Source organism: Dipodomys spectabilis, unplaced genomic scaffold, assembly GCF_019054845.1.
Source record: "Dipodomys spectabilis isolate Male_0828 unplaced genomic scaffold, ASM1905484v1 ptg000001l, whole genome shotgun sequence".
NCBI lineage: Eukaryota > Metazoa > Chordata > Mammalia > Rodentia > Heteromyidae > Dipodomys > Dipodomys spectabilis.
Genome location: NW_024870678.1, coordinates 31112862 through 31122500, shown reverse-complemented (window position 1 = coordinate 31122500; position 9639 = coordinate 31112862). Strand labels below are relative to the sequence as shown.

The window sequence follows — 9639 nt, the reverse complement described above, 5'->3', positions numbered from 1 at the left end:
ACCACTGTCTCACACCTGTAATCCTAGCTACTCAGGAGGCTGAGATCTGAGGATTATAGTTCAAACCCAGCCCAGAAAGGAATATCCATCAGATTCTTATCTCCAATTAACTACTAGAAAACAAAACGAGAAGTGGAACTGTGGCTCAAAGTGGTAGAGCATTAGCCTTGAAAGAAAAAGCTCAGGACAATGCCCAGGCTGAGCTCATTATCACCACCACCAACAACAAAAGACTGAGAACTGAGATAGGAAGACCACAGTTAGAAGCTAGGCCTGGAAGGAGAGTCTGTGAGATCTTAGCTCCAATTCTCTCCATGCAACAAAAAAGAAAAACACTGAAAAGTGGAGCAGTAACTAAAGTAGTAGAATGCTAATCTTGAGCAAAAAGGTAAGAGAAACTGAGTGTCCATAGGTCACATCTGTAATCCTACTTATTCAGGAAGAAGAGATCTCGGGATCATGGTTCAAAGCCATCATGGGCAGGATCATACATGAGACTCAGTTAAGCACCAAAAAGCACCAAGTAGAATTGTGGCTCAAGTGGTAGAGTGCTAGTCTTAAGAAAAATAAAATGCAGGGGCTGGGAAGGTGGCTCAGTGGTAGAGCACTTGCCTTGCATGCATGAGGCACCACATAAGCAAAAAGAAAAAAAGCCGGAAGTGGCGCTGTGGCTCAAGTGGTAGAGCGCTAGCCTTGAGCTGAAGAGCTGAGGGACAGCGCCCAGGCCCAGAGTTCAGGCCCCACGACCAGACCCCCCCCCCCAAAAAAAAAAAAGAAAGAAAAGAAAAAGAAAATGCCTAGGGTCTGAGTTCAATACCCAGGACCGGTACTATATATACAGTGTGTGTGCGTGTGTGTGTGTGCGTGCGTGCGTGCGCGCCAGCTATAATCCAAGTGCATCAGACTCAGGGACAGGCCTCATACCTCACCTCAACACCACATGGGCAAATTTACGAATCTAAGCAGCAGTCAGCAAGGCAAAATGCAGTTTGCAATTTTCTACTCTGTTCCTAAGTTGTACTGAAATCTCAGAATAATGATGACTCTCTATTAGTTCCTCTTAAAGTTCCCCTGAAATTGCCTAGGCCATTCCATAACCATCCACAAAAACTGTTAGTTCAACTCACCCTCTTCCGTTCCTAACTTTCCTCTAAGCTCTAAATCCCTATCTCACTAGGTGATCAATAGTCCATACTAAGAAATCATCTTGGTTTCTTGTATATTACCACTTTTACTTTTCTAGATTTTTATGTGTATTGTTGCAGGTCGTGTCAAAAAGAAGTAAGGTTCATGCCAAGTGCAGGTAGCACACGCCTATAATCCTAGCTATACAGGAAGCTGAGGTCTGAGGATCGCCATTTAAAACCAGCCTAAGCAGGAAAGTCATCTCCAATTAACCACCACAAGCCAGGAGTGGAGCTGTGGCCTTTAGTAAAAAAGCTAAGGAGAGTGCCAGGCTCTGAGTTCAAGCCCCAGTACAGGCATAAACAAAACAAAAAAAAAGTGTAAAGTGATAATACATGATTTTTATATATATACATACATATATATCACATAATGATGTATATCACATATATTGTACATAATATCTACAGTCTATGATAAAATCAGTGGTTTGCTAAATCCCCAAATATATGTATACAAGTGTGCTTGTGCGCGTGCGTGCACACACACACACACACACATCTAGTTGTAGTAGAAGAGCATGGGCCAAATATAGACCTAAGGCTGTGACCTTAAATGACAACACACCAGAGGCCAAAACCCCAGGGCACAGTGAGGCTCTGGAAAACCGCTATGATCCCCTCACCCCCACTCTTGCTTTGTTTCCAATTCCTTGTGGAAATCTCCACTTCTTTCTCCCTTTCTTCTGCCAGAAGCTCAAGCCAAATGACTTTACAGCTGGAAAGGCAAGAGGGGTGGAAACCTCTGTGCTGTTCCCAAAGCAGAGAGAAGGAACACCACGTGCCCACCAGCCCAGGTCCAGCTTCACCTCCTCCACACTGGGCACAGGAAGGAGGAGGCAGAAAAAGCCAGACACAGATACTTCATGACAGGCAGCGAAAAGGGAAAAGCTCTTCACCGATGGTTGGATGAATAGAGGGATCATTGAGCTACACTGCTGGGCCAGGTAGCTGTTGGTGGGTTTTTTGTTGTTGTTTGTGTTTTACAGTACTTCAAAAGAAGAGTATGAGATGCAGCGGTAGTGGTTCACGCCTGTAATCAAAGCTACACGGGAAGCATATGTAAAAGAATCCTGGTCCAATGCCAGCCCCAGGCCAAAATAAGAGATCCTTTCTGAAAAACAAACAGAAAGGCAGCATGCCAGTATCTCATACCTCACTCTGAGGATGGCGGTTCAAAGCCAATCCAGGCAGAAAAGTCCATGAGACTCATCTCCAACTAACCAGCAAAAAGCCAGAAATAGAGGTGTGGCTCAAGTGGTAGAGTACCAGCCTAGAGCAAAAATGTCAAGCAAGAGTGCCAGGGGATGAGTTCAAGTCCCAGTAGTGGCAAAAAAAAAAATTAAAGGATGCGACGTATAATTAAAAATGTTCGATTAGGCTGTGCACCAATGGCTCAAACCTGTAATCCTAGGACTCCAAGACCATTGCTGTCCAGAATGGGGCTCCTTCAATAAGTGCTAAGATTTCTAACAACCACAATTGGTACTTGGCTGGAGTGTTGGTCATGAGGAAGTAACTTTGGATAGCCTACTTGACATTTTGCATAATACTGTTATAGTAAAATGAGGTAAAAAGCAACATCCCATGACTCCCCAAACATTGGAACAGATGACCTTCAGAGGCACACGCTCCCTTCTGAATCCACGACAGGCAAGTATTTCCTCCACGCCAGCTCTACACGCAGCCGCACCAGGAGTCACAGGCTTTCAGGCACTCGTGGTCCAGTAGGAGAAATATGTAATTGCGAATAATTCTTTAAAGGTTCCAGGAGATACACAAATACTATCTGAAAAGATTAGTAGGCAGATGGGTTCTGAATATGGGTTTTACAAAATTCTGCCTGTGGATGCCAAAGGGTAATGACTTTCCAAAAGATGAGCTATGTTAATGAAACTCGGTGACTGTGTTGGCCTTGGTACTGGCAAACTCAGATGGTGCCTTCATGACTTTTAACCATCATCTCTTTCCTATGCCTTGAATCCTATCTGCAAGTCATCTTTTCAGTGTGGGCCCATTTTTTAGAAAGCTCCCCATTCAATGACAAGCCAGTGCATGCTGAAATCACCAGCCACAAACTTATTTTCCAAGTAAGTAGTGAACATCATGAAACGATACCCAACTCTTTTGTTTTGTTTTGGTCGGTCGTGGAACTCTGGGCCTGGGCGCTGTTCCTGAGCTCTTCAGCTCAAGGCCAGCATTCTACCACTTGAGCCACAGTGCCACTTCCAGTTTTCTGGTGGTTAACTGGAGATAAAAACTCACAGCTGGCTCTGAAGCGCCATCCTCAGATTTTAGTCTCCTGAGTAGCTAGGATTACAAGAGTGAGTCACCAGCACCCGGCCAATATCCAATTCTTAAATGATACATAAAGCAACTAGGATGTTTAAAGAAAAGAAAAAAACATAGGAAAATAAATGAACTTTTCAATTAACCATGTTTTAAAGAAAATACATTTAAAAATTCATGGAGAGGCTGGGCACTAGTGGCTCACACATATAATCCTACTTAGGAGGCTAAGAGCTGAGGATCATGATTTGAAGCCAGCCAAGGCAGAAAAGTCCCTGGTGAGAGACTCTTACTTCCAATTAACTACTCAAAAACTGGAAGTGGTGCTGTGGCTCAAGTGGGAGAATGTTAACCTTGAGCACAAAAAGGCTCAGGGACAGTGCCCAGACCGAGTTCAAGCCCTACAATGGACCAAAAAAAAAAAAGAAAGAAAGAAAAAAAAACTAAGTCAAAGCCCAACAAAATAAATACCAGGAAATGAATATTCACAAGAGGGAAGGAGAGGGCCAAAGGGAGAGGGGGAGAAAAATGAAGGGGGCTGGGGGGAGAATTATGCAGGCAAGAATTCACTGTATATACCACAGAATTGAAACCTGTAAGTGAAGAGGTTGCAGGAAGGTAAAGATTGTGAAATGATGACACATCAAGAAGATGCACTGGACATATAAAGTGCACTGTTAAAACGCAAAAGAAATTAAATTCATAACCTAAGATTGAGATTAGTGAGTGAGTGGGTGGGTTATGAAATGGTGACAGTGATCAAGAAGCATTAATAAAGCATTAACAAGAAGTATGAATACACTGCCTTGGTGAATGGCACGTAAAAGTAATAAAAAATATTCAAAGAAATATATGGACAGCCAGGCACCTGTCATTCTAGCTACTTCAAAAGGCTGAGATCTGAGGACTGTGATTTGAAACCTGCCCAGACAGAAAATTCTGTGAGATTCAATTAAGGAGCATTAAAAGCTGGATGTGAAGGCATGGTTCAAGTGGTAGAGCACCAGTCTATTATAAGGCTCTGAGTTCAATCCCCACTACTGGCACAAAGAAACACACACACACACACACACACACACACACATACACACACACGCATACACACACACACGGATAGATACTCTATTTTTAAGAAACAAAATGACAAAACAAAAAGTGGAGATTCAGAAGGTTGAGACAATGCCAAACTTCAGCTCAGAGCAAACTTTCTATTATAAATGCTTGTAAGATCAAGTTTATAATGGAAACACAGGCCGACAGGCTCCAATGTAATATACATAAATGATATGTTTCTGTTCTTGTATAGTGATTTTCTTCCCTTCTGAACATTAATCTTTGAATGACTTACTCTATAAATTATTGAACCGAGTTCAAAAGCAAATGAAATTTAAAATACCCATTTATTGAACGGCAAAAGTGCCATGTTGAAATTACTGTGATTTATCTGTTTCTTTAACAATTCCTGTAGCAAACTTACTTCATTGCTCAAGATTATTACCTGGTTGCATACTTCACCCTGGCTCAAACATAAATCTGTGCTCACTCTTTTCAACAGCAGCCATTTGTCAGGATCTCGTTCATTCCTTCGCAGCCATGAGGCTCAAAGTTTTCTTTCTAGAGCTCTAAGTTGCCATGCTATGGTACAGAGACAACAACCATTTTCTTAGAAGCCAATGAAACTCCTGGGTCTAGGATGACTGTGGGGGTCGGGGATGAGGAGTTCACCCACCGTACTCACATGCCTGCTTGTATCCACAGGGCTCCCACTGCTCAGGAAAGAAGCATAGACTGGCTCGTAGACTGGCTCTAAAGGCAATCCTGTCTTATGGAACTCAAGTATCTCTTGAGTTTAATGCCCCAGTTCTGCAATCACAGAAACTAAGTAACTTGTTGTGATAGACGGATTCTGGCTTGAAATCCAAGGATTCTGGCTTGAAATCCAATTTAGCTTCCGTACCAAGAGACCAAGAGTTGGGGTGTGTGTGTGTGTGTGTGTGTGTGTGTGTGTGTGTGTGTGTGTGTGTGTGTGTGTGTGTGTGTGTGTGTGTGTGTGTGTGTGTGTGTGTGTGTGTGTGTGTGTGTGTGTGTGTGTGTGTGTGTGTGTGTGTGTGTGTGTGTGTGTGTGTGTGTGTGTAGCTTAGTGATAAAAGCGTTTTGCCCTGCGTGTGTGTGTGTGTGTGTGTGTGTGTGTGTGTGTAGCTTAGTGATAAAAGCGTTTTGCCCTGCATGGATGAGGCTACAGGTTCAATCCTCAGCAACAATGGAGGTGATTAAAAAAAAACAACATTTTGGGGAGTGGGGAGAACTGGGGGGTGGGGAGAACTTGGGTTTAACCCTCAGCACTGCAGTGTGACGAAACAAACCACAAACAAAAACAAGTAAATCCATATAGTCTTCATATGGTGGAAAGTTTGCCACACATATGATAATAGAGTAAATGGCTCAATATATAAAAAGTGCTAATAAATATTCGAGAAAATAAGAAAAAATGGGCAAATAGAAAGATGGATAAATGTTTTAAGAGATGGGTTAGAGAAGTAAAGATATGAAAGTGCTTGTTTATAAAAATATTCCAAGAAAATACATGAAGTACAATTTAAAAGACATAATGGAGAGTACTTTTTATTAAACTAATGAAAACTTTTTATTAAACTAATGAAATACTGTGAAGTATGAAATAAAAACAGAAAGACATATCTGCTACTGGTAGAAATCCAACTATAGAATATTTCCTGGCAGTACTTGTTGGGTTTTTTTTTGAGAGTCTTGCTATGCTATCCAGGCTGGCCTAGAACTCACAAACTTTTGGCCTGTGTCTCCTGAGTCCTGAGATTATAGGAATGCAACACCATGCTCAGATCCTGGTGGTAATTTAATAGTGTTTCTGAAGTCTTTAACATGTAAGGAGGTAGTCAGTTATTAGATGAAGATGTGTACTTTTTTTTTTTTTTTGGTCGGTCGTGAGGCCTGAACTCTGGGCCTGGGCACTGTCCCTCAAGGCAAGCGCTCTACCGCCTGAGCCACAGCACCACTTCTGGCTCTTTCTGCTTTTGTGGTGCTGAGGAATCGAACTCAGGGCCTCATGCATGCAAGGCAAGCACTCTACCACTGAGCCACCTTCCCAGCCCAAGATGTGTACATTTTTAAATGTTCATGGCATTTATATTTAAAATAAAAAATTTAGAAATTGCAAACATAATTAAACTAAAAAAAATCAAATTAGGGGCTATTTAGAAAATACAGGTCAAGGGGCTGGGAAGGTGGCTCAGTGGTAGAGCGCTTGCCTTGCATGCCTGAGGCCCTGGGTTCGATTCCTCAGCACCACATAAGCAAAAAGAAAAAAGCCGGAAGTGGTGCTGTGGCTCAAGTGGTAGAGCACTAGCCTTGAGCTGAAGAGCTGAGGGACAGTGCTCAGGCCCAGAGTTCAGGCCCCATGACCGGACCCAAAAAAAAAAAAAAAAAAGGAAAAGAAAAGAAAATACAGGTCAAAAGGCATAGTCATTGGAAATAAGAAGACTGAAAAACTAATACAGCAGAAATTTGTCCTTGTAGGTTACTGGACATAAGCAAGTAGTCTATCTATACTGCTGTACCCCAGTGTGTACTTTGGTATGGTATGCACACTATAACCTCCACCAGGACTGTGAAATTTGTTTTGTTCACTGGTACATGCAGAGGACCCAGCTGTATCTAAGTACTTACTAAGTTCTTACTAAGTACTCCATACACACTGAATACATACACATGCCAGCCAGAAGCCCATGGTTCTATCTGAGGTACAAGCGCAAGAGAGACTTAAAACCTGATCTTTATTCTCTTCTTTAGGCTCTTTTGAACTTTCATCATATTTATGTTCAAACAGTTCATACATATTCAGGTTAATGCATTTCATGCATATTCATACATTTTATACATATTCATCTGTATTCACACATTTCATACACAGCATGTTTACTACTTTTATGATCAGAAAGCAAAACAAAATTCCTTTTTACATACGTTGTGCATTACTCCTTACAGAGACTCATAAGTCAGATCTGTTTTAAAATTTACACACAAACAAGATCACACAACTAAGGTTCCACACCAAAACTGGGACATAGAAGTCGTCATAAAATATCTTCACTAATTTTTTTAATTGATTTGGTCATATGATGACTGAATTCTTTTATACAAGTAGATCTTGTGGAATATGTGCCATTTAAAGATAAGTTAATCTCTCTTTCTCTCTCTCTCTCTCTCTCTCTCTCACACACACACACACACCATGTAAACATATACTCTACTGTATTTTATTTTAGTCTATATTACAGTATTACAGATTCTGAAGCCATAATTAAGAATCCACCACACAGAAATTTTGCCTTAATGCCTTGGCAAATTCTCCTTCCTCATAGCAAATCTCAGAACTGGTTTCAATCTCCTAAATACCACCAGGGTGGTCATTAGAAAACAGCTATTTCATATGAGACTGTGCATATTACATGGACAGAAAATTTGCATGTACACGAGCATTACGCAAGTTTCCTCTAACAGACAGTATTTTTCCTCAGGAAAAGCAAACAAAACAAAAAGCTCAGAGGACACCAGTCAGGAAACATTTCTGAAGGAAGGCTAAGGGCAAAACACAGATGGAGAATCCTTTCCTATCATCTGGGGCAGAGCACATTAATCTGGTGAGACCAAATCCAATGGCTAAGGTGCCTGGGAAACAGGACAGGAGAGCTGACTATGTCCCTAAATGTCACATGTCCATCTGCAAAGTGATCACTGTCAGAGACTTGAAAATCAAGAATTTAAAACAAACACACCCGTTTGTTTTAAAAAAGACCTCACCCAAGAGTGATATAATACTACTTTTTTTTTTTCTTTCTTTCTTTCTTTTTTTTTTTGTCATCATGGGGTCTGAACTCTGGGCCTGGGCGCTGTCCCTCAGCTCTTCAGCTTGAGGCTAGCGCTCTACCACTTGAGCCACAGCGCCACTTCTGACTTTTTCTGCTTATGCAGTGCTGAGGAATCGAACCCAGGGCCTCATGCATCAAGGCAAGCACTCTACCACTGAGCCACCTTCCCACCCATATTTTCCTCATCTAGATTTAAAATAATGTATGCAAATTCAACACACTACCAATCTGATTTTTAATTCATTCTATGAAATTCAACAAAAAGACAATTCAAGGAAAGTGTTCCACTCTGCCGTAAAAATGCAATCCATTAACATGCTAGTATAGATTTGAAATGTGGTACCCTATACATTTTCAGAGTTGCTCTGAAGAATCTTTTTGAATACTCTAAATTTTTATCACCAGAAAAATATCCTTAACAACTATGCAAAATGCTTATAATACTAAAGAAAACAATGATATTTAGAAATGGAGAGATTTCTTCAGTTCTTTGTAACAAGTTATTCACAGAAGGGTAAGAAAAATCCCTCAAATCCCTCAAATTTCTCCAAAAATATTACAGAGCTAGGAAGAACAATGAACCCCATGAGAATGGCTTCACAGACAAGAAATGGTCAAAGAATGCTTAGCACAGAAGGTTCAGTGTTTGAAAAGAGATGACAGAGGCTTTAAATTCATGAATGGGGTCTAGAGGTCAATGTGTATATTTGACACAACTGTTAAGAACTTTAAGCTGGGTGCCAGTGGCTCATGCCTATAATCCTAGTTACTCAGGAGGCTGAGATCTGAGGATCAAGTTTCAAAGCCAGCCCAGGCAGAACAGTCCAAGACACTCTTATCTTCAATTGGCCAGCAAAAAGCCAGAAGTGAAGGGGTGGCTCAAATGGTAGAGTGTAGGCCTTGAGTGCAGCCCCCTCTATGAATTCCCATGGCTGGAGAGACTGATACTCTTGTGTCTCCTAGGACTTCAGGGCTCTGCTCAGCCAATCACTACTGTCTCAAGACCTAGCAGGATATTGGCTAAATATCTAATAAAAAAATGTGTTCAATTTTTTAAAAAAAAGGAAAGTAATAGAGTACAAAAATTAGAAGTGAGGATGCCATGGTACACAAAACCTACTGCTCTCCACATAGAAAGAAATCAATACACATTTCTAAATTGAGTTTAGTCTCTACGCATTAACCTGGCATAACCTGATTCATGAAGCATGAGAAAGACAATGTTACAGCAGTAAAGCACAGACGAGGAAGAGAAACGCATT

At 41.2% G+C, this 9639-nt stretch overlaps 1 protein-coding gene across 1 annotated transcript in view; it reads right to left on the bottom strand.

The window, feature by feature from the left end:
* The window catches only part of Sash1 (SAM and SH3 domain containing 1), a 166782-nt gene that overhangs the window by 88882 nt on the left and 68261 nt on the right, over positions 1-9639 (bottom strand). The gene's annotated exons all lie outside the window — the stretch shown is intronic.